The sequence below is a fragment of the Felis catus genome, chromosome A3 (assembly GCF_018350175.1).
Source record: "Felis catus isolate Fca126 chromosome A3, F.catus_Fca126_mat1.0, whole genome shotgun sequence".
Lineage (NCBI taxonomy): Eukaryota > Metazoa > Chordata > Mammalia > Carnivora > Felidae > Felis > Felis catus.
This window is the reverse complement of record NC_058370.1, coordinates 16,007,635-16,031,307: the sequence shown is the minus strand read 5'-3', so window position 1 is coordinate 16,031,307 and position 23,673 is coordinate 16,007,635. Positions and strand designations below refer to the sequence as shown.

Below are 23,673 nucleotides of genomic sequence, written 5' to 3'. Positions count from 1 at the left end.
AAAATCTGATGCAATTCTATGGAGAGGATATGGCATGTGCAAAGGCCCAGTGGTAGTGGGGTGGGAACTTTGCTGTGTTTAAGGAACAGAAGCACAGAGAGGACAGGCAGAGGAGGAGAGGAGGGTATTGCCCATAACCCTGACTTGACCTCTCACTGGCTATGTGGCCAACCAGGGATCTCCAGAGAGATCAAGGCCAAAGAAAGGACCTCATAAGTCTTTCTTCAACCTCCTACCAGTGCAGGAATCCTCTCTCTGACAGCTTCCCACTGACTCTGGCTCTGCATACCCCCTGGGATGGGAAGCTCACTAAAATCCTATGCTATCATAACTCAGAACTCTGATTGTGGGAAGTTCTTTTGTCAAGCTGACCACTAACTGCCTTCAGTTCCCTCTTGGGTCCTCATCTTCCCTAGGGACCCAGAAATCATTGGTTACTGCCAGCTTCTTCCCATTTCTTTTTTTATTTCAAGAGAGAGAGAGCATGAGTGGGGGTGGGGAGCAGAGAGAGAAGGAGAGAGAGAATCTCAAGCAGGCTCCGTGCTGTTGGTGCAGAGCCCGATGTGGGGCTTGATCCCACAACTGCAAGATCATGGCCTGAGCCAAAATCAAGAGTCGGACGCTCAACCTACTAAGCCACCCAGGTGCCCCTTCCCCATCTCATTACAGCTCTGCAGACACCGGAGGGCAGTGTTCAGGTTCGGTTCTTGCCCAGTATAACCTGGCTTCCTTCAGACGTTCCTTCTATGACTTGACTTCCAAAGTCTTTCTCATCCATCATCTCAGTGATTCCTTAACCACTCACACATATACAATGATGATGATGATAGCTAACACGAGTTGAGTGCATACTATGTACTAGGCTCTGTGTCGGGTGTTGCTTATGCCTAATCCTTAAGGCAAATCCTAGAAAACAGGTAGTCATAAAGCCCATTTTACATAGGAGGAAATCAAGGCTCAAAGAGACTAAATAACCAGCTTAGGTTACAGAGCCCATACAGGTGGTACAAACAGATTATTTGACTTCAGAGCTCATGCTTTGGATCACCACATTAAATGACTGGAATGGGAGGGGAGGCGCCTGGGTGGCTCCGTCGGTTAAGTATCAGCTCAGGTCATGATCTCACGGTGCGTGAGTTTGAGTCCCGTGCTGACAGCTCAGAGCCTGGAGCCTGCTTCAAATGCTGTGTCTCCCTCTCCCCCTTTCCTGCTCATGCTCTGTCCTCTCTGTCTCTCAAAAACAAATAAATGTTAAAATAATTTTTTTTAATTTTTTTTTTAGCGTTTATTTATTTTTGAGACAGAGAGAGACAGAGCATGCATGGGGGAGGGGCAGAGAGAGAGGGAGACACAGAATCGGAAGCAGGCTCCAGGCTCTGAGCCATCAGCCCAGAGCCCGACGCGGGGCTCGAACTCACGGACCGCGAGATCGTGACCTGAGCTGAAGTCGGACGCTCAACCGACTGAGCCACCCAGGCGCCCCTAAAATAATTTTTAAAAATTAAAAAAAAAAAGAAACAAAAAAATAAATGGCTGGAATTAGGGGGCTCCAGTCTGTGCAGATGAGAATAATTCTGTTTCAGGGCTGTAACCTGGACATCCTGTCTATGTTTTTAGTCTGCTGACCTGTCCAGTACATTGTGGGTGGACTTGCCTTGTATATTGTGTGAGCCAATATATAAATCAATCCGACTTCCCCACCTTCCCCTCCACTCTGTGTATACACATACACACACACACACACACACACACACACACACACACACAAAAAATCTACTGGTTCTGTTTCTCTGTGGAACCTAGCCTGACAAAGGTCCTGTCTCCCCACCTTCTGACTGCATGTGTCTTAACGAGGCATCTAAGATCACCAAGTCCAATCTGCATAATAGTATCCATTAATGGGACCAACGTGATTCCTGTGAGATGGCGAGACAGTCATGCAGAGCCTGGGGACTGACCTACTGCTGAAGGAAGGTGGTGATGGTGAGCTGCCATCCTTGCCCGTGAACTCAAACCACTCTGGAAGGAGAGGAAGAGCCCCGAGTATTCTTCTGCTAACCGTGTCACATTGGGTAAGTTGCTTCCCTTCTCTGGGTCTCAGTTTTCTCCTCTGTAAAACGAGAGGGCTGGGATAGATGACCTTCAAAGACCCTGCCACTCCTTCTCATCCTGAGCTGGTACAAATAACCAGAACTTTCTGTCTTACCTGCTGCAGGATACTGACAATCTGTCAGTTTCTCTCACCTTCTGTTTTCTTCCTGGAGCGAAATCGCCAATGACCTACCTCTTAGTGTGACTACGCAGCTAACGTGCAGTAAACACCGAGATTAAGGGCACTGGCTTTAGCAGGTGGCCAAACTTGACTTTGAGTCTGAGATCCACCACCACTTGGCTCTGAGGACTCCTTGAGCCATCACCTCACTTCACCTCTCTCAGCCTGTGACCTCACCTGCTGAACAAAGACTAACGTGCCGACCTTGAAGGACCGAAGGTGAGATCAGATCCTGACTATACTTTTTTTTTTTTTTTTGAGAAAGAGTGCATGCACACACGTGTAAGCGGGGGAGGGGCAGAGAGAGAATCCCGGGCAGGCTCCTCGCTAAGCATGGATGTCAGGATCCAACCCAGGACCCTGGGATCATGACCTGAGCCGAAATCAAGAGTTGTATGTTCAACCGACTGAGCCACCCAGGCACCCCTGAAATTAGATCCTGATTATAAAGTGCTCATCACATCTTAGGTACCTGATGAGTTTCTAGGCCTCTTTCCTCCCTGAATCCCTGTGTTCACAATCTTTCAAAGCTTTAGCCTCCTCATACATCAAAAAGGAATAAGGAACCCTACTGGGTGCTGTCCTAGTGACTTCACATACTGCTTTAATTTACTGAAAGTTACCTGCTAGACAAATAAAGGTTCACAATCGTCTTTTTCCACTAGGGAAACAGGAATAAAAGGATTCTGTAGGGCAGCAGAGTGAGTCTATGTAAAGGACACACACTCTATTCCCTTAAGCAGTAGGGGGGCCAGGAATGGGCCAAAAGAACAGAGGGGAGTGCCTGAAAACTGATTATTCGGGGCCTCTGGCATCCTGTGCTCTCTGGGGCCCCTCCTGGGAGGAGAGGAGTCAAGTTTGTGCAAAGAGAGACTCACAATAGGAAAGGCACCAGGGCTGGAGGTGCTCTGCAGCCTGCCCCAATCCCTCCTGGCTGGGGAAGGGGAGATCTGCTCACCAGACACCTGACCCTGTGGAGGCCCCACCCAGCCTCAGCTGGGCCCTGCTAAAGGCCAGGCTGCACCTGGTGGCAGTGATCTCAGAGCAGGGGCTGCTGAACCCAGCTGGGTACAGCCGAGGACAAAATAGGAAACAGCCTGCCATTGTGTTCCCTCTTCCCCTGCCCCTACCCCCGGTCCATCAGGGAGTCAGGGAGCTGAGCCCCCTTACAAAATGACCAGACCACCATTCACACCTGCTGGGCCCTGCATGCCGTGCTGAACAGGCTCCGCTCTGGCCCAGGACCCTCTAATGGCCTGCAAGGGAGTGGGGGGAGGGGAGAGGGACTGGCAGATGGCCACCTTCATTTGACAGTCAAGTAGAACAGGGCCCAGAGTAGGGCCAGTTTATGTGTCTGCCTCCTCCACCAGACCATGAGCAACTTGAGGTGAAGGACTAGGTCTTGATCACTGGGTCATTCATTCCAGGTAGAGGAAGTAGGCAAATGCAAAGGTCCTGAGGCAGAAATGCACGTTGGAGAGCCATCTTGGTCAGTGAGCAGAGTAGTGAGAAAAATTACAGGTGAGTTGAAGAAGTGAGCTCTGACTGGAACACGTGAGGCCTTGTAGACCATGAAAACAAGTCTGGCTTTTATTCTAGTTGCCTAGAAATTCACTGAAAGATGCCTGCTCTGACAGTAGAGACTGCAAATAGCCAGAAAGATAGTAGCCTCATGTTCTGGCATCCAGCATGGGTAGCAGACCGTGACCTGGTCAGTCCAAGAGAGTGTGACCACGTTCTGATGTGGAAGGACCAGGGGGGCCCTCCCCCTGCCCAGGAGCCAGAGAATAATACTTCAAAAATAAAAAATAAAAAAACACTAAAAAACATTTTTTAAAAGGGGCACCTGGGTGGCTCAGTCAGTTAAGCATCCGACTTCAGCTCAGGTCATGATCTCACAGTTTATGGGTTCGAGCCCCGCATTCGGCTCTGTGCTGACCGCTCAGAGCCTGGAGTCTCCCTCTCAATCTACCCTCCCCCACTTGTGCTCTTTCTGTCTCTCTCAAAAAATAAACATACATTAAAAAATATCTTAAAAAAAGCAGAAGTGGCATTGCAGGCAGAGGAAACAGCAAGTGGGAACCTCTGAGAAGACAGAAATATGGGGGGGATTTGGGGACCATAAGGAGTTTAGTGCGCTTAGACGGTAAGATGCAACCAGGGGGTGTCTGGGTGGTGGGGGACAGCGGGGTGGCCAGCAGGGGTACGGGAGCTCTAAGGCCTGCGTCAGATTCTTCCACTGCGTTCTGTTGTATGGTAACCAGTCCCTCCATGCTGGGCACTTGGGTTCTTTCTAGTTTTCCCCTGTTAGAAACAATGCTGTGATGAACATCTCTGTCCACACACCTCTGTGCACATGTATGATTATCTCCGTACAGTAAAGATAGGAACACCTGAGGGCTTCCTGGTGGACAGGTTGGAGCAGATTCTGTTTGTCAAACCAGTCCTGGTGCTTTTGGACAGCACTTTGCTGGGTGTCTGCTTGAAGGGTCCTGGACAGGGAGACGCTGGGAGAAGGCCTGAGGGAGCGATAGAGAGCCCTGACCGTGACCTCTGGCTGCCCAGGCCAGATAAAGGGCAGGGAGGAGCCCCCCGACCCTGGGCCCCACCTGTCCTGTTGCTGTACGTTTATCTGTCCAGCTGTCCTGGTGCCCCAGCTCCCGGCTCCTCCCAAGGAGGCGATAAAGGTACTTCAGAGGCAGGTCTTCAAAGTTGGGGTACCAGATGCAGAGTTCAAACCCCTCACTCCTCAGGGAGAAGCTCGGAGGTTTTGCGTTCCCTCCCAATTGTGAGTCTCCCCACTGCGGGGGGTGGGGGAGGTTTGTGGCGAGAATGTGTCTCAGCCTTTCCTACTTGCTTCGATGTGGGTTTTTTTCTCCTTCGCCTGATGTGTGGGAGTCATTCAGCTAATTGTTCCGTAAGTAGCTGCATATCCAGTATATCCAGTGTCTGGGAGGAGGAGAGTTCAGGATCCTTCTACGTCACCATCTTGAGCCAGAACTACAACGGCAAAAGCACTTCCACATTGAGCATGGATCTGGGTTCAAATCACAGCTGTACCACTAAAGAACTGAGTGACCTTTGGGCCAGTTACTCAAACCCTCAGAACCTCAGTGTCCTCATCTGTATAACAGGGGAAATAACCTAGCAGGGTTACTTTGGAAGTGAAATGACATTGACTAGTACCTGGCCCATGGTCCAGCTCTCAGTAAATGGTGTGTATATTTCCATCATCATCGCGGGTCTCCAGCCTTTTTTGAAAGACCCACAACAGCTTTATGGGGATAAAATCTACATGCCTGACAACGTACTCTTTTAAAGTGTGCAATTCGATGGCTTTTGAGTATATTTCTCACAATCACTTTTGCAACCTCTTCAGCATCCCCCAGACCCATTTGTAGTCCTTCCCATCTCTCCTGCTGATTTCCCTCCCCCTCCAGCCCTAGGCAACCCCAGTTAACTTTCTATGTATTTGCCTATTCCGGACCCTTCAAGTAAATGGAATCATACAAAATGGAAACCTTGCAAAGTCTTCTGTGACAGCCTTCTTTCACTTAGCATCATGTTTTCATGGTTCATCCATGTTTAATCAGTGTTTCATTCCCTGGTATTGCTGGCCAATATTCCCCTGTGTGGAAAGACCACATTTCATAGATCCATCCACGAGCCGAAGGACACTTGGATTGTTTCCACCTTTCGGCTCTCATGAATAATGCTGCTGTGAACAGTTACGTGTGGATGTACGTTTCATTCCTCTTGGGCATATACCCCAGGGTGGAAATGCTGGGTCACAGGGTAGCTCTATCTTTAACCTTGTGAGGATCTGCCAGACTGTTTTCCAAAGCAGCTACACCACCTTACATTCCCACTGGCAGTATTTGAAGGTTCTAATTCCTTCACATCCTTACCAACACTTGTTACTGTCGGTCTTTTTTTATTTTTATTTTTAGCCATCCTAGTGGGAGTGTAGCCGGATCTCACTGGGGTGTTGGTGTGCTTTTCCCTGATGGCTAACATCTCCATCTTTTTCAATGGAATCTGCTTTGTTTCCGGGGACAGATAAATCCTGGGACACCCTTTTCCCAGTATGGAAACACTAACATGTCCCAAAAAGAGGGAAAAAAAATCTTATATGAAAAAAAAAAAAAAATGTCCATGATGAATTCATAACACTCCTTAGCTTGCTCTTCCATAAATGACTGTTTCCTTGTTTGGGGACATGGGGTAGTTTCTAATTTTCTTCTATTATCTTCAATATAAAGACTGGTTGTCACACAGAAAATGCTTACGATAAGTAAACAAAAGCAGGCTGAAAAAAATACCCAGTTCAGTCATCATATCTGAAAACAACGTATGTTTGTTAATTCATTCAAATGCGTTTTGACCAACGTGCTGTGTTCCAAGCCTCGAGCTAGCTGACAGATGGACAAGGCTGGGAAAGGAACAGCAAAGATGCAAATACCACTGGGTAGGGGTGATGGGGGCCCCGGTGATAGATTCCCCACCCTTCCCCATCTCTATTTCCCAAACTCCCTGGACTATTGTCACAATGCCCTTGCAATGATAAAATTAGGGGAAAGAAGAAATAACTATTGATTTAAGGGTGATGGGAGAACCATTTCTTTTTTTAAAAAAGTATTTATTTTTGAGAGAGATAAAGAGAGAGTGAGTGGGGTACGGGCAGAGAGAGAGGGAGAGAGAGAATCCCAAGCAGGCTCCTCACTGTTTGCACAGAGCACAACTCGGGGCTCGATCCCGCAAACTGTGAGATCATGACCTGAGCCAAAATCAAGAGTTGCATGCTTAACTGACTGACCCACCCGAGCATCCCACAGAAACATTCCTTGAGCCAGATCCTTCAAAGCTACCATTTTATAGAATCTCCACGCAACTTGGGAGGCTAACAATACAGTAGCTAATATTATGGCACTTACCACATGTCTGGCAAGGGGTTCCCTTCCGCTATGGTGGTCTGTCTTTCCACATTACCCACACATGTGCACAGCTGCACATAAACTCATGTTCACACTCAGATCCGCGCCTGCAGCCTTGGACATACCCGGGAGCGTTCATGCCACACCTAGACTCACATGGGCACTTAGGTGCAGGACTGCTCATATCCACAGGTATGCGCATGGGCACATGTGTACGTGTAAGCTATGCACGCACACATACGCATGTGCATAGAGGCCATACGCTTTTGGACTCATGTCTAAGAGTGGGAAAAGGGGTGCAGATAAAGGGCCCAAAGTCCAACTTACCCTCAAAGCACCGTCTGCTGCTGGCAGGTGTGTGTACAGGACTGGGTGAGGCAGGGACAGGTGGCTATAGGCTCAAAGGGCAGCAATGATCTTGTGCTAGAAACCAAGGGCCACCCACTAACTTCTGGACAGCAACTAGAGGGCCTCATCTGCTGGGCAAATCCCCCGCTGGAGGGCCTGAACTGAGACCCTACATACAGCCCAACCCTGTGCCAGGAGCTCCAGGGGCTGCAGAAAAGAAGACACCATCCAGGTCCTCCAAAGGTCCCCAAGGAGTTGAGAAGACAAGATTCACATCTAGAGGAGGCCTCACATAGCGGTCAACGGCAAGCATTTTAGCGACAGACTTCCTGGATTAGAATCTTGATTCTACCATTTACTGGCTGTATGACCTGGGCAAGTCAGTTAACTGATCGGTGCCTCAGTTTCCCCATCTATAAAATGGGGAAAATTCTAGTGCCTACCCCTTGGGTTGTTGCTTAACGAGTACTAAATAAATACATCTTTGCAAAATAAGCTGTTCTGGGCAAAGGGGGTTTGGGGGTGAGGGACAGGCACTGAGTAGCAAGAAATTCCTCAGGACCCTGGCCCTGTGTCCTACTAGCTGGGTAACCTCGGACAAGTCACACAACCTCTCTGAACCTTAGAGCTCCTTATTTGTAAATGTTGCACAAACATTCTTGATCACTAAACACATATTTATTGAGGACCTACCATGTGCCATGCATAGAGAAAATAACAGTGAGAAAGCCAGACGGTCCCTGTCTGCATGGAGCCTACAGACTCAGAAGAAGGATGAAGTGAAACATCTGGTGCTTAGTAGGTGTGCCATCAGTGTTCCTTCTTTTCTACCATTGTAAAGACAATACGTCAACATTGTAGAGAGTTTGGAGAATGTAGAGGGGCTGAGGTGGGGGAGATCACTCGGAATCTCCCCGCCCCTAACAAAACTAGTCATTTCATTTTGCCTGGCAAGCCAGTAGGGCCTGGCTTGTGGTAAAATGCTTTAAAAAGCATTGGGATTAGGGCGCCTGGATGGCTCAGTCAGTTAAGCATCCGGCTTTGGCTCAGGTCATGATCTCGTGGTTCATGAGTTCGAGCCCCATGTCGGGCTCTGTGCTGACAGCTTGTACCCTGGAGCCTGCTTCGGATTCTGTGTCTCCCTCTCTCTGTCCCTCCCCTAACCACACTCTGGTCTCTCTCTCTCAAAAAATAAATAAACATCAAAAAAAAGTTTTTAAAAGAGCATTCGGATTAACCAATACATTGCATTTGTGATCAGCAGAAAACAGCTAATTACACTGTAGTCTATTTACTCGATGGAAAGCAACATGAGCTGTCATGGCCAGCCCTCGGCACATAGAGGCCTTTCCCTTCTTTGGGACCTACAACATTTCCATGTTATAGGAAACAAAACTGAGGCTCAGAGAAGTCACGTCACTTGCCAAAGGTCACACAGAAATGTGAAGAGCCAGCTTCAGAAGCCAGAGCTCTTTGGCCCACACTGTCTCAGACTGTGGGACACAGCCAGAGATGGACAGTAGGGCTTTGGGCATGGTGACAGGGCTGCCTCTCCATTACTGAAGCTCAGGTTTGGGGAGTCTTTGTGAGCCAGACCTAGGGACACAGGATAATTGCCAGGCTCTTAGATGGTCCTGGGGTTCTCTTCTGAGCCCAGAAAGCCCTCACTCTTACTCCCTTGGGAGCTTGGGGGCCGGCTTAGCCAGGGTCATAGCACTGGACAAGTCCGTGACTTCTGGTGCCCTCTAGTGGGCAAGGAATGAAAACCTCTGGATCTCTCAGGGACCTGGGAAACCTCTGGATCCCTCAGGGACCTGGGAGCCCACCTTGCAGAAATCAACTGCTCCTGCTGCTGCTAATGATGGTGGCCACACAAGTGCTGAGCATGTGCAGGCACTTTGACACCTAATCTCATGTAATTCCCACAATAGCTCTCTCAAGGTGGGGACCATCAATTACTACTTGATATATATAATCTGAGACTTGGGAAAATGACTTACCAGGGGCATGTAGCTGGTTGGTGGCAGGGCCAGGAGGTAAGCCCTCGGTGCTCATAAGAGAGAGCATCGTCAAGGAAGCCTTCCTGCGCCATGTGACAGCCCTGCGTGGTTGGACACACGGCAGGGTCACACCCCCCACAAGACCCTTGGAGAGGGGCTCTACAGTGCATTCACCTGATTCCGTATTTGATACATTTTGCAACATGAAGACACTTTAGTTGTAATTGGTTAAGACTACTGTCTCTACTCCACTGTCTAGAATGTTTTCATAATCACAGGTGATAAATATACATTAATAATTCGTTTGACACATTTTGTTAAACGAATGAACGGATGACAGTGGAATGAATGAATGAAGTAGCATTTAGTTCACTCTTGAAGGAAGGAGGCGATTTTCATGGATACTTCTCAGGCAGTCTAGGGTTACCCTCCACAGAGCCAACTTGGGCCATGGTGGTCTTAAATGTCAGAGTGACATTCAATCTGGACTGCTTTGGCAGGCAGTGGGGGCGCTATGGGAGGTTTTAGAGCAGAGGAAGGATTTGGGTGTAATCGTCAATTAAGCAGAAGCTGAATGTCAGATAAGAGGACGGAGCCCCATGGCAGGGTGGTGGTGGGCGGGGCACAGACTGCCTCTGGTAAAACTGCCCTCAGCCAGCACCACCAAATAGCGGGTGCTCAGGTGATGGGATCACAGGGGGCCCGTCCGTCACAGTGCTCCTTTCTACAGCATCCCTGGGAGAGAGAGCCCAGGCTAGGAGAGACCAAAACCTCGGTGGGTGTTCAGCCTGGATTTGCTCAACAGTTTGGTGTGCCCAGCCAGCCCAGTGTGGGAGAAGGTTGGGGCCCTGCCCAGGTCAGGCATGGGGTCTAATGGGTGTGAGGGTCCCAGGCATTACAGCATGTCCCAGCCTCTTGTTTTGAGGTGAGGCGGCCATTCCACAGAATAGGAAACGGCAGCTGGCGAGGCAGGGGTGGACCTATAAACATCCAGCTGTCCCTCTGCCTCCTTTACTAGGCGCCGCGCTATGCCTTCCCTCTCCTCCAGGAGTAGAAATCAACAACCCCAACCCCCAGCTACCGTGTATTTAGAACTTGTTTTGTGCCACACCCCATTAATGTCCTGTCACTTGATTGTTCCTCCAGCAAACCTCAGATTCAGAGGAATGGCTAACTATTTCCGTTTTACAGATAGGAGCTGGAGATCCCAGAGAGGTGAAGTTGCTTACCCAGGTCACACAGCAATAAGCGGTAGAAGCGAGATCACACCAGGCTCCCGAGGCAGTCCCCCCCCCCCCCCCCCCCCCCCCCCCCCCCCCCCCCCCCCCCCGCCATCTGCCCGGCTCCTGTGCTGGTCTGAGCTCAGGTGCAGAAACTCAGCACTGCCAGCAGAGGGAGACACGCCCTAGAAGATAAGCCCGGCTTCCCAGAGCTCTGGCCACTGGGATTCTCCCTGCGGGGAACAGCCTGGCTAAGGCTACTCTAGGATTCTGAAATGCCTGGCCTTGGGCGCCCCCTTAGTCCCAGGTTCAGGTGGGGCCTGAGGAGCACGGAGACGTGTGCAGGGGAGTGTAAAACAGCTGAGGTGAGCCCATGGTTTACAGAAAAGGAAACCCAATGGCTTTTAACATAGAAAAAGAGGTTTCACTCACTCCTAATAAGTGAAATCTGTGTTAAATCCACAAGCCGGCACTTGTGATCTGTTAAATTGGCCGCTGTGCAGGTGAGGGTATGGAGAAACGTGCCCTCATACATTGCCGATGGGTTTAAAACTTGGCTTATGGAAGGCGATCTGGTGATAGCTATTGAAACTGCAAATCCGCATGCATCCAAAGGGCATGGAAAATACATGAATCGAAAAGACTCGTACTAGACGTGCATTATTCAATATGGCGGCCACCAGCCACACCTGGCTACTGAGCACGTGAAGTGTGGCTGGTCCCGACTGAGATGAGCTGTAAGTATAAAATACACACCAAATTTTGTCAGTATGAAAAAAAAAAGTAAACTAATTCCTTAATAGTTTTTTTATATTGATGTTGTGTTGAAATGAGATTTTTGATAGATGGAGTTAAATCATTTTTCAAGTTATACTTGTTCTTTTTTGCTTTTAAAACATGGCTGCCAGAAAAATGCTAAATTACGTAGGTGGTTTGCATCTGTGGCTCATATGTTTTTCGTAGCAAAACACACATAACATCAAATTCATTATCGAGGCCATTTCTAACTGTACAGCTTAGTGGCACCAAGAATGATCACGTTGCTGTAAACACGTGACCACCAGCCACATCCGGAACTTTTTCATCTTCCTGTATAGAAACTCTGTCCCATTAAACAACAGCTCCCCGTTCCCTCTTCCCAGGCCCTGGAAACTACCACTCTAGTCCCTGCCTCTCAAAATTTGGCTGTTCTAGTCTCTCCTTCATATAAGGGAATCCTACAGTGTTTGTTCTTTTGAGTCTGACTCATTTCACCTAGCGTAACGTCTTCACGGCTCACACGGTGTCCAAGTGTCCTTCCTTTTTAAGGCTGAGCAACAGTCCATCGTGTTTACGTACACATCTATTCATCAGCTGATGGACATTTGGGTTGTTTCTACATTTCGGCTGTTGTAAATGCTGCAATGAACGTTTATGTACAAATATCTGTTCGAGTCCCTGCTTTCAGTTCTTGAGTATATCCTGTAGTAGATTTTACTGGACAGCACTATACTAGTAATTTCCATAGCAGCACTATTTGAAATGCCTCCAGACTGGGAACTGCCCAAATGCCCATCAGCAGCGGAACGGCGAAATAGATTTTGGTATATTCACACGGAACAGCACAGTAAGAATGAATGAACAAGCGCACGCACAGTGTGGATGGAGCTCACGCACAGAGCAACACATGTGCTGTGAGTCCACTTGCACAAAGTTCAAAAGAGGCAAAGCTAACCTGTGATGTTAGAAGTCAGGGAATGGCTCCTCTTTGTGGGCTGTGAAGGGGCTTCTGAGGGGCTGGCAGTGTCCTGTTGATCTGACGCTGGCTTCAGGAGTCTGATTACTTTGTGAAAATTCACCAGCTAAACTCTCAGTTTTGTGTATATGTCAGGCTTCTGTAAGAAGTTCTAAAAAAAAAAAAAAATGCATATACCCTTTGATCTAGTGATTCTAGTTTTAGGAATTAAACTACAGATATATTTTTCACATGTGTGAAATAAAGCAAGTACAAGGTTCTCCACTGCAGTTTCTCATCATAGCAAAAAACTGGAACATCTCAGCTCACACCCACTAGGATGGCTATTATCAAACAAAACAAAACAAAAACAAAAATAGAAGCTCCTGGCTATCTCAGCCAGTAGAGCGTGCAACTCTTGATCTCAGGGTTGTGAGTTCAAGCCCCATGTTGGGTGTAGAGATGACTTTAAAAAATAGAGTCTTAAAAAAAAAATGAAAATAAGAAGTGTTGGCAAGGATGTGGAGACTGTGCACTGTTGGTGGGAATAGAAAACAGTGTATCTACTGTGGAAAACTATATGGCAATTCCTCAAACAATTACAAATAGAATTACCATATATCACTCAGCAATCCCATGTCTAGGTGAATACCCGAAAGATTTGAAAGTAGGGTCTTGAGGGGCGCCTGGGTGGCTCAGTCGGTTGAACATTAGGCTTTGGCTCAGGTCATGATCTCACGGTTCATGGGTTCGAGCCCCACGTCGGGCTCCACGCTGGTGGTGTGGAGCTTGCTTGGGATTCTCTCTCTCTCTCTCTCTCTCTCTCTCTCTCTCTGCCCCTCCTCCACTCATGCTTTCTCTCTCTCTTTCTCTCTCAAAATAAATGTTTTTAAAAAATGTTTTAAAAAATGGCTAAAATGGCAAATTTGATATTATGCATATTTAACCACAATTAAAATTTTTAAAAAGGGAGGTGTCTATAAGGTGAGCAAAATACTCAAGATACTGTGAGTAATAAAAGTCAAAGGGGAGAACAGAGTGTAAGGAATGTTTCCATTTGTTTAAGATATCAAACTGTTAAACAGAAGACACAGAGATAGGATAGAAGTGACCTTCCAGACCAGATTACCATGCACAAAGGACTAACAAAGAAAGTGGGCAAGGACCCGTCTTCGCCCCTCATGACTTAGAGAAAGTTAAGGCGGGGGCGGGGGGGGGGGGCTTGGTGAGGTGCTGTGCAGGAAGGGGGTGCAGCTCAGGCCTGAGGGACCCCCGCCTGAGATAGCCAAACAGAGGCGGCACCTCCATATGTTGGACTAGAGACTAGGAGAGTTTCTGGACCAGTTGGGGGCTGAGTCGGGGGGAGGGGGGTCTGTCATCTTGGGTCCTATCCCAAGAAGTTGGAGATGGGTGTGGGATTCCTAGGGCTGAGCAAGGAGTGGCAGGGGACTTCGCGCATCCACCAAGGTCAAGGGTAAGAGGAGCCCGCAGCAATGGCCAAATTCATGAAGCCCACAACAGTGTCCCATGATGGAAACACGGGACAACTTAAAATGTCTGCTGGCTAGAAATAAGTCAGTCAGAGAAAGACAAATATCATATGATTTCACTCATATGTGGAATTTCAGAAACAAAACAGATGAACATAAGGGAAGGGAAGCAAAAATAAGATAAAGACAGAGAGGGAGACAAGCCATAAGAGACTCAAATAGAGAACAAACTGGGCGCTGCTGGCCGGGTGTTGGCTGGGGGGGGGGGGGGGGATGGGCTAAATGGGGGACGGCCATTAAGGAGGACACTTGTTGGGATGAGCACTGGGTGTCATATGTAAGTGACGAATCACTAAATTCTATTCCTGAAATCACTATCATACTATATTTTAACTAACTTGGATTTAAATTTAAAAATAATAATAAAACAAAACAAAACAAAACGTCTGCTGGTTAGAACACTGGAAGCCAGCCAGGATGGCAGCAGCTCGATCAAGACCCTTCCTCTCCCCTTACCACCTCCACCCAGCCCCACAAGCAGGGGAGGAGGAGGGATGGAGAAGGCCCCCACCCCACCTTCCCACTCCCACAGGGGAGATGGTCTAAACCCAAATCAAATTGGGAATTTCCCTGAGTATCCTGACTGGATACAATTTGAGTGGAGACCATGTTTGGGACTGAAAGTGACGGCAGAATTGTCTCTGTCTAAAAGCTGCTGAGACAACATGACTCCATTCCATGTGCCCTCCCATTCTCCAGGGCCCTGGCAGAGGAAGGGGGGGGGGGGGGAGGGAAGGAGAGAGGGATGGAGAGAGGGAATGAGAGAGGGAGAGAGATAAGGAGGGAGGAAGGGAGAGAGAAGCTGCAGGGTCTCTTAAGGGGCTGCCCAGAACTAGCACAAGGTTGCTTCTACCACATTCTATTGACCAAAGCAACACCCAAGGCCAACCCATCTTTGAGGGAAATAAAATCTATTTTTTGAATGGAGGAGCTAGGTCAAAGTCACATTGCAAAGGGGCGTGGGAACAGTGAGGGATGGAGAACTGGGCCCACTTTCCTAACCAGTCTCTCAAAAAGACCTTGCTTCCCTTGCAAGGGAAGCTGGGAGATGTAGGCCAGCTGCAAGTCCAGAAAGAGGAAGCAGGTTACCGGTTCTGCCGTCCCCGCCCCCTCCTCTGCTGGTGCCCTTCTAGGCACCTGCCTACCGTGCTCAGCCCAGCAGCGTGGCTTAGCAAGAGCCTCTATTCTCAGATATGGAGGTCCTGACTTCCCATTTGTGCGACCACACACTTCTGCTCTCAGGAGCTCCATTTTCTCATCTGGAAAATAGGGATATGACAATAATAATCGCCTCCCATTGACATGAGGATGATGAAAGCACTCTTCAACTCATGAAAGCCTCAGACTTTGCAAAGAACCGGCTGACGCTGTGCTTTCAAAAGTGTTAGGTAACTAGAGGACACAAGAAATCAAGGTATGTGTGCAGACCTGGGGAGATGTGTTAACAGTGGGGGTGGGGGGAGCAATCAGAGGAGCTGTGGCAGGAGAGGCTCCTGCAGCCAAACTTTGACAGGTGATGAGCAAAATCGGAATAGACCCAGGAGACAGGGAAAAGCACGGTAGGGAGAAAGAACAGCACATGCAAAGGTGTGGAGGCTGGAACACACGTGGCATGTTGAAAGGTCCCATGCCTCACTATTTAAAGCAGAAATTCCCCAAGGGTGGGATGCTGGCTGGGCTAGGGGCTGACGCACACTAACATGCTTGTTCCTTGGCAGGGCAGGTTCTAAAAAGAGGGGGGGGGGGGTGAAGAATGAGAAATTGAAAACAGATCATTGGGGAGAAAAGTATTTCAGGCTCGAGACAACTGTCTTTGCAGCCTCTGGCTCCCATCCCACCCATTCCCTGGCCCTGACGCAAGGCTGGCTGGAAGAAGGTGTTTCTCCTGGGATTGTTCAAGCTGAGGGCCTCGTCGGCAGGAGGCTAAAGCCTACCCCATTCCTGTCTGGGTGCCAAACTCTACACCAGGCTTAAATGGACCCACAGCCTGACGGCATACCTGAAGCCATGTGAAATGCTCCCTTGATTCTCCCCTCAAGATACGTTCTGCTTTTGTCCCCATTTCCCTGATGAGTAAACTGAGGCTTAGAGAAGTTAACTGGCTTACCCACAGCCACATTGCCAGCCAAGGGTGAATCTGACCGATTCCATTGCCTTATCCTGGGCCTAGGGTGCAGGTAGAGTAGGGAGATGTTTAGAACAGCAAGGAAGAGCATTCCATGGGGTACAGGATTTAGTGTGTGAGGTGGTACAGTGCAGGGAGCAAGTGTTTGACTCAGATTTTGGGGGCTGTTTGTTACAGCAGTATGACTTAGCCTATCCTGACTGATACAAGTCATGAGAAACAAAGTTACACGTCCTTTAAAAGGTTACGGCTTACTATCTTCCTCTCAGAAGCAGCAATTAAAAAAAAACCAGCAACTAATTTTTAAACTTTGACAAAGTACATGTAACATAAAATTTGCCACCTTAACATTTGAAAATGTACAGCTCTGTGGCATTAAGCCCATTCACATGGTTATGCTGCCATCACCACCATCCACCCCCAGAGCTCTTGTCGTCCTGTGAGGTTCAAACTCTGTTTCCATCAAACATGAACTTCTCCTTCCCCTTCCCCAGCCCCAGGCCACCACGCTTCTACTTTCTGTCTCTATGCACCTGATTACTCCAGGTACCTGAACGTCCTCATGGTTCATCCATGTTGTAGCCTGGGTCAAAACGTCCTTCCTTATTAAGGCTGAGTAATATTCTGTTGCACGTATGTTTGTCATTCATTCACTCAACCATCCCCCATGGACACCTGGGTTACTTCCACCTTTTGGCTGTTGGGAATAATGTTATACAAAGGGGAGCACAAAAATCCAGAGCCGCATTATAAAGCAAAGTTGTCAGGGGAGATACGTGCACTGACCAAGACGCCAGGAGACTCCAGGCCTCCGGATCCACCACTAACTTGCCGTGTCGCTTTGGGCACATGGCTTTCTGCATCCGATTCAAACTCTCCTCGCTTCGCTGACTACCTCACGGTAGCGTGCGGAGACCCGGTGGGACCGTGCGCCGTATGAACGCTCCCTGCAAAGAGAAGCCACGAGAGACTGTTATTGCTGTTACTTAGTGGGCTGAGGGTGACGATTTCCCAAAGGCATGAGTCACTAATGGTGGAATTCTAGGCATCAGGAGACACAGTTCTGGGCAACAGAGACCAGATTCCACACAGAGCAGTGACCCTGACCCTGAGCCTGCTAGGGAGCCACACCCTCTCTCCTTGGCCACTGGCTGTTGTGAGGAAGCAGTCAGTGAATGTCATATCACATGGTCCTTAGGGTAGAGCCTGCAGCTCTTATTGGCTCACATGATTGTTAAGGAGGCCGAGAAAGGGTGATACACTTGCCTGGGGCCACACAGCCAGAGAGCAGTGGAAGCCAGACTAGAACTCAAAGCTCCAGACTCCCAGCCCTGCACCACCCTGCCTACCATGTGGTTCCAACTCTAGGAAGAGGGTATAGGGACTGAGCTCTGGAAGAGCAGTTGGGGCAGGGGGAGAAGGGGGGCCCAAGTGGCCTCACGGGGAAGGGGGAACTTTCTTCTTTGGTATCATGGAGATTGACCTAAGAACCTCTCAACTTACAGCCCTCTCTGTACTTTCCAAAATCCTGAGACCACTCGTGATAACAATACTTGCTACTATTAATTGAACCCTTCCTAAGTCCCAGGCTTAGAGCTGAGTACTTCACGTACTGGTCTCCTTCATCCCTCCAGTGAGCTAGGAACCAGTGTTATACCATCTAAAAGCCCCCAAACCTGAATTCAATGGCATTTTTCAGGTCATAAAATGCGAAAAGCCCAGAGCTGGCTTCGAACCCAGGGCAGAGTGCCTGTGGTATCTGTGTACTGAAGCGCAATGATTTACTGCTTCGGCTGAATTCTGTAACAGTTGTGAGGTCAGGGGTGGGGGTGGGGGAGGGCTGACTTCACCCATTGCTCAAGCGGGAAAACTGAGGCTTGGAGCAGATCAGTGGCATGTGGACAAGAGGAGGAGTCAGGGCTGGGTCAGAGCAGGCTTCTGTCCAGCACATCTGCTCCGGGGAGGACAAAGCTCTTCTAGGAGTGCTGCGGCCCCTGTCGGACCTAAGCAGGATGGGGAGGGGGTAGCGATGGAACCTATGTGGGCCCCCTCAACCCAGCAATAACGACAGCCAGCACTTAAGGAGCGCTAACCAGGCTCATGGTGTTCAGCTTGACACTTCCTCTGGATTATTTCATTTCGTCTCCACCCACGTTGAAGGAACTCACCTTCCTCTCCTCACTTTGTAGATGGGAACGTTCAGGTTCAGGGAGGTGAGCTCACTTGTCCAGCTGGCCAGGCTAGAAGGTTGTGGAACTGATATGCGAAAGTCTGGCCTTTTACCCACCCTGCAAGATCCCCTCCCCAAGGAGAGGAGAGAGCAGCAGCCCGAGTAAGCCCTGCACAGTCCGCCAGGGCTGAGGCTCTGGAGATTCCATTTGCCAAGGGTCCCCAGGTACGCTGTTCTCAGAAACCCATATTCCTCAAGCGGAGCTATCATGCATGGTGATTCAACAGCCCCCCTTCCCCACCAATTCTCCGCCGTCCACAGGATAGAGGATCCACGGGGTGTGGGCCCGAGGGCTGAGCCAACAGAGGGGCTGGTGACAGCAGGTCGGCCCAGGCAAATTTGGCTACCTACAGAAGCCTTCCCCTCCCTGTATGTGCCGTTCTCAGCACTGGCCGGGGAGGAAGGCAGCATCTCTTAGGCCCCATCCTTTCGGGGCCCTTGATCCAGCTCAGATCCAGAAACGACTGCCCATTCTCTTTCCTGCCTCTGGCCTTCTCTCTAGAGCCTTGCCTTTGCTCTGGGATAGGGGTGGGCAATGTGTTCAAGAAGTCTCTTCTCCAGCCCCAGGGGAGTCTCCATTCAAGAGTCTCCAGTCCCTGTGGCTCGTTTTCAGGGTCGGGCTTGTGTATCGGCTGGGTTAAGTCATGCTAGCCGCTGTAACAAATACCTCCAAGATTTCAGTGGCTTTCCACCACATGTTTGGTTCTTTCTCACATGCCCATATGGGAAGTCTTAACAGAAACATTTTGATCTGTACAGCCATTTAGGGACAGAGACCCTCCCTTCCTAGCTTGTGATTTGGCCTTCCTCGTCCTTATTCAGCAGGCAGATCGGCAAGGATCATAGGCCAGACCTGAAAACGATGCATTTATTTCTGCTCATATCCCATTGGCCAGACTCGGTCACATGGCCACACCTAACTGCACAGGGGGCTGGGAACTGTAGCCTGGCCGTGCACCTAGAAAGATGGCTATCAGTGAGCCCTAGCGGACTTCCACGGGAATGTAACCCCATTCTCACTGAGGAGACACAAAGTCTGCCAGGGGGTTCTGAGGAGGGCTTGCCTCGATTATAAGAAGCCGTGTAGGGAGACGTTCCTCTCTTCTTCCCTTTAGGTGGTTGCATGAGGATATGATGTCTGAAACTTTGGCAGCCATGTTGAGACCATGAGGAGCCATGCCTGAGCCCTAAAGCCAACACGTGGAAGACGCTGGTGCTGAAGTACGGGTCCCGGATGACATCACTGAGCCTCTGAACTAACTACTCCTGGAACGACCCAGCCTGCAGAGTGCTTGACCACAGAGGTCTCTACTGTGGAAGTCAGGAGCATCAGGGTATTCTACTATTTGCAGTCAAACCTCCTGACTGACACTCAGGAGTGAATGCTGGAAACAGCCGGCCCGTCGCACAGGCTGTTGTGCTTATTTGAGGGGAAAGGGTGGGGAAGGTGCAGCAGTTTGAACACAAAATGAGCAACTACTTATGTGCCAGGACCCTGACACATGTAGGGTCTATGTGGGGATAAACTGCCCGGATTCAAATCTTGGCTCCATCACCTCAGCAGCCCGTGACCTTGGGTAAGTCACTGAACCTCTCTGTGCCACAGTTACTCCATTCCTAACATTGGGGTGCTTCTAAATATTCCACCTACTCGGTAGAGGATTAAATGTCCAGTTCATGTAACCAGTCTAGCACATTATCAGTAAACGTGAGCTTAAAAATCCTGACCAGACCCTGAGGGGTATGAGGAATATTAACCCCATTTAAGAGATGGGGAATCTGAAGTTCAAGGAAGTGAAGTCTAAGAGCATACAAATAAGGAGAGGCAGAACCTGGATTTGAACCCAGGTCGAGTTGAGCACCTACAATGTGCCAGGCATTGTGGCAGGTGTTTAGTTACATTAGCCCATCGGATTTGCACAGCAGCCCTGCATAGGAGGTGGTGCTATTACTTATTATTTATTCCTACTATTTATTCCCATCACAGAGGTAATGAAAGTTGCCTACAAGTAGGGTCAGGATGTCAGCATTTGAACCTAGGCCTGGGTCCAAGCCTTTATTCTCTCTACCATTTATCAGCCTCCCTCACAGGGACCCACAGACTATGATAGTAGACCCTCAGGCATCGGAGGAATAAGACATTTGGCCCCCAGGGCTGTTCAGGGTCTCCTGAACTCATTCCCCAAAGCTGGCTGCCAGTTCGGCCTGTCTCCAAGGTTGTCTCAGTGATGGCTGTACCCTTGCTCTGCCAGGAAAACCAGGGCCTGAAGCAGAAAATCCTGAGAGAGGCAATGCTTGGCTCACTTTATAAAGCGGAACTTTAGGAGCTGAACCATAACGGAGTAGGCTGCCTTGGGGTGAGCTCCTCGGTCCTGGGAGAATACAAGGAAAGACTGGTGGTCAGTCTTCTCCTGTGAAGGTTTTAGAGGCAGTTCCTGCATGGAAAGATACTGATTCGAAGACCTTTCAGTTTGAAAATCTGTGATCGTGAGACTCCCAGATTCTAAGACCGCACAATACTCAGAATCTAGGGATCTAAGATTGTGTGCCTTTGCCCCTCTGTGTTTTCTGTCCCCACTTCAGGCTGTTGGACTGTGACTTGGGGAAGGGATATTCCAGTGAAAGCAGAGAATAACTTTTTAGGTTTCAAAAGCCCCCCTTCCTCCCCAAAAGACCATTCCTAAAGGGACTTGGGACATAGTGAGTACATCATGAGTCAGAGAAGGGCAGGCTTCCCTGCTTTCTCCAACCTTTGGGATGGTGGCTGTTCCACCCATCTGGGTCCTGGAGCGAGGGGACATGAAGCCGGCGGCCGGGGGCCTGAGCGCACACAAAACCTGAGAAACAAGGTTTTGGGGGTGGTTGTTACTGCACTGTGACCTGGCTGACCCTGACCGATGCACATTCCTTCCCCTCCCCCTTCGCCTCCTCCCAAATAAGAGAGCTGGGAAGGGAGCCAGAGAAAAAGCTACGAGTGAACATTTTTTTAATTTCGTGGGTCAACATGACCCCAGACGGTTCTGAGGAATCCAAAAGTAGAGCGAGGAAGGTATCAAAAGATGAAACGATCACGTGGCCTGTGTAAGCCAAGGGGGCCTGAGACACCCTCACACTGAGACACAACCACAGGGAAAATGCACACACACGTGTGTGCACGTGAGAGAGAAGAGCTGGGGAAGAAAACAAACTGATCAAGACTGATTTTCTGCCCACTTGTGAAGTGGGATGTCATAACAAACATTCAGGATAGATTAATTTCCTGCTCATCTGAATTAACTGAGATTTGTACCTGCTACCCATACTCCTAAAATTTCATAATCCCCAGAGTCTTGGATTCTGGGCTTTTACCATGACTCCTTCCCCAGGTGGGAGGTTGTAGGTACATGGACATGACAGCAGCCAGGTCTGGAAACCAAAAGACCTGAGATCTGCTCTCAAACGTCACCTTCCCAGGGATGCCTCCTCCGGCTCGAAAACGGAACTCTCTGCCACCTGGGCATTCCCCATGCTTCTTCCTTTTTCTCCAAAGCACTAGCATCAACTGACACACTGTATATTTTACTTATTCGTTTATTGTCTATTTCCTCCACTTGACTGTAAGTTTCAAAAGGGCAGAGAGATTCCTTCCTTCCTTCCGTTCTTTTTCTAACTCCTTTCTCTTTTTTCTTTCTCTCTTCCTTCCTATGTATCTATAAAATACTTCAAACCTACAGAAAAGCATAGAAAACATATAATGAACACTCATTTGCTATTTGCCCATCCCCTAGGTTTAACAACTGTTAACATTTTACTCTATTTGCTTCATTTTTGTTTTGGTACCAGCGTTTTCTAAAGTAAACACTATTCATCATGATACTGCCTCTTTAAAAGCTTGAAACCAGAGGGTTTTGTCTCTTGTATTCATTGCTTTATGATTTACTGCCTGGAAGTTGGTAGGCCTTCAGTAAATAGCTGTTGAATCCTCATGCAAGGAGGTATTATTATCTCCATTTTTGGAAGAGGAAACAGGCACAGAGAAGTCAAATAACTTGTCCAAGGCCACACAGCTAGCAGGTGGTGAAAGGGGAACGAGAGTTCAGGCAGGCTGAGGCTAGAACCCAGGCATTTCCTGCACTAGAGGCCTCTAGGAGGCTTCTTCAACTGGGATGTTCCTTCATCTTCTCTGCCCACCTGTCCCATCCCACCACCATCCAAGAGGAGACCCAGGGCAGGGAGACGGCTCACAGGCTAGCCAGAAGCAGGCCATGCCCTATCTGGGCACCTGGGTGGTCTCTATAAAAGCTGGGGCCCTCTCTCTTGCCCAGGGGTGGAGACAGAACGCTCCTTTCCAGTTGAGTGACCTTTGGGGTTTGTTATGAGTAGAGATTCCTTCTGGGGAACGTGATGGCTGATGCTAGAAGGCCGAGTCCCCAGACTTAACCCACAGGAATGTGGGGAGGAATCTCCAGGCCTCTGCCCTGCAGGCCAGCTCTCTGGGCCACCTTGGGCCAGCCAGAGGAGGGCGGTTCTAGGCAGCTGTCCCGGTTGCTGGGCCTTCTGGGGAGGCGGATTGGGACCTTTTATTCCTGGACTGGAAGGCAGCTCCATAAAAAGAGGTCCAGGTTTCAAAACCGAAGAATCCTGAGGTCTGCATCTGCCTAGCCATGTGACGCTGGACAGGTGCCCAGGCTGGCGAAGCCTCGGTTTGCACATCTATCAAATGGGGAGAATTATCGTCCCAACTCACAGCAGATCTGGGACTAGGACGGGGCAGGCCAGGTGCCCAGGACACAACATTTAAGGAGGCGCTGGCTCTCAGGCAGGAGAGAGTACGTACCCCTTAAATTATGTACCCCTGTCACCTCACTGCTAACCCTGTTCCCCGCCCTTCTTCCCAGGGTTGTCGTAGGCAAGAAATGAGATATTCTGTGCAGGGCACATTAACACAGTGCCTGGCACACGCCTCACTCTTTGGGAAAGGCTGTTGTTGTTATTCTTACCGACTGCTTTTCAGAAGTAGGCCGGGCCCTTGCCCAGCCAAGGTCCCGTTTCCTGTCTCTCTCAGTGGCCTGCGTCTCTTCCACCTGTGTAGACTGTGCCGTTTTCATGATTTATCCCCTTCTCGCAGGATTTGACCCCTACAAATTTCATGACTTTCCTTGGCCTATGGCTCCTGCTCCACGTTGACGGCACACGAACAGGGATTGCCCATATTGACCGTGGGCTTTGAGTGTGCCGGGCACTGTGCTAAGCACATAGCTGCCACCTCCCAGCTAATCCTTACCGTGACCCTATGATGTG

The 23,673-nt window shown here is 49.3% G+C and overlaps 2 long non-coding RNA genes across 4 annotated transcripts in view; one reads left to right on the top strand and one right to left on the bottom strand.

The window, feature by feature from the left end:
* The window catches only part of LOC109497984, a 41,746-nt gene that overhangs the window by 10,607 nt on the left and 7,466 nt on the right, over positions 1-23,673 (bottom strand). The window contains exons 2-5 of one of the 3 annotated variants that reach the window (XR_006595145.1): positions 16,950-17,110; positions 12,489-12,660; positions 5,794-5,900; positions 5,126-5,272 (exon numbers count right to left, since the gene is read on the bottom strand). This is a non-coding gene — a long non-coding RNA (uncharacterized LOC109497984). Of the gene's footprint in view, positions 1-4,234; positions 5,273-5,793; positions 5,901-12,488; positions 12,661-16,949; positions 17,111-23,673 lie in introns of those variants that run through there. The other 2 variants (XR_006595144.1, XR_002740960.2) reach the window with 2 other exon arrangements.
* LOC123384301 lies at positions 1,489-22,275 on the top strand. Its single transcript, XR_006595147.1, has 2 exons — positions 1,489-2,491; positions 19,509-22,275. It is a non-coding gene; the product is annotated as an uncharacterized LOC123384301 (long non-coding RNA).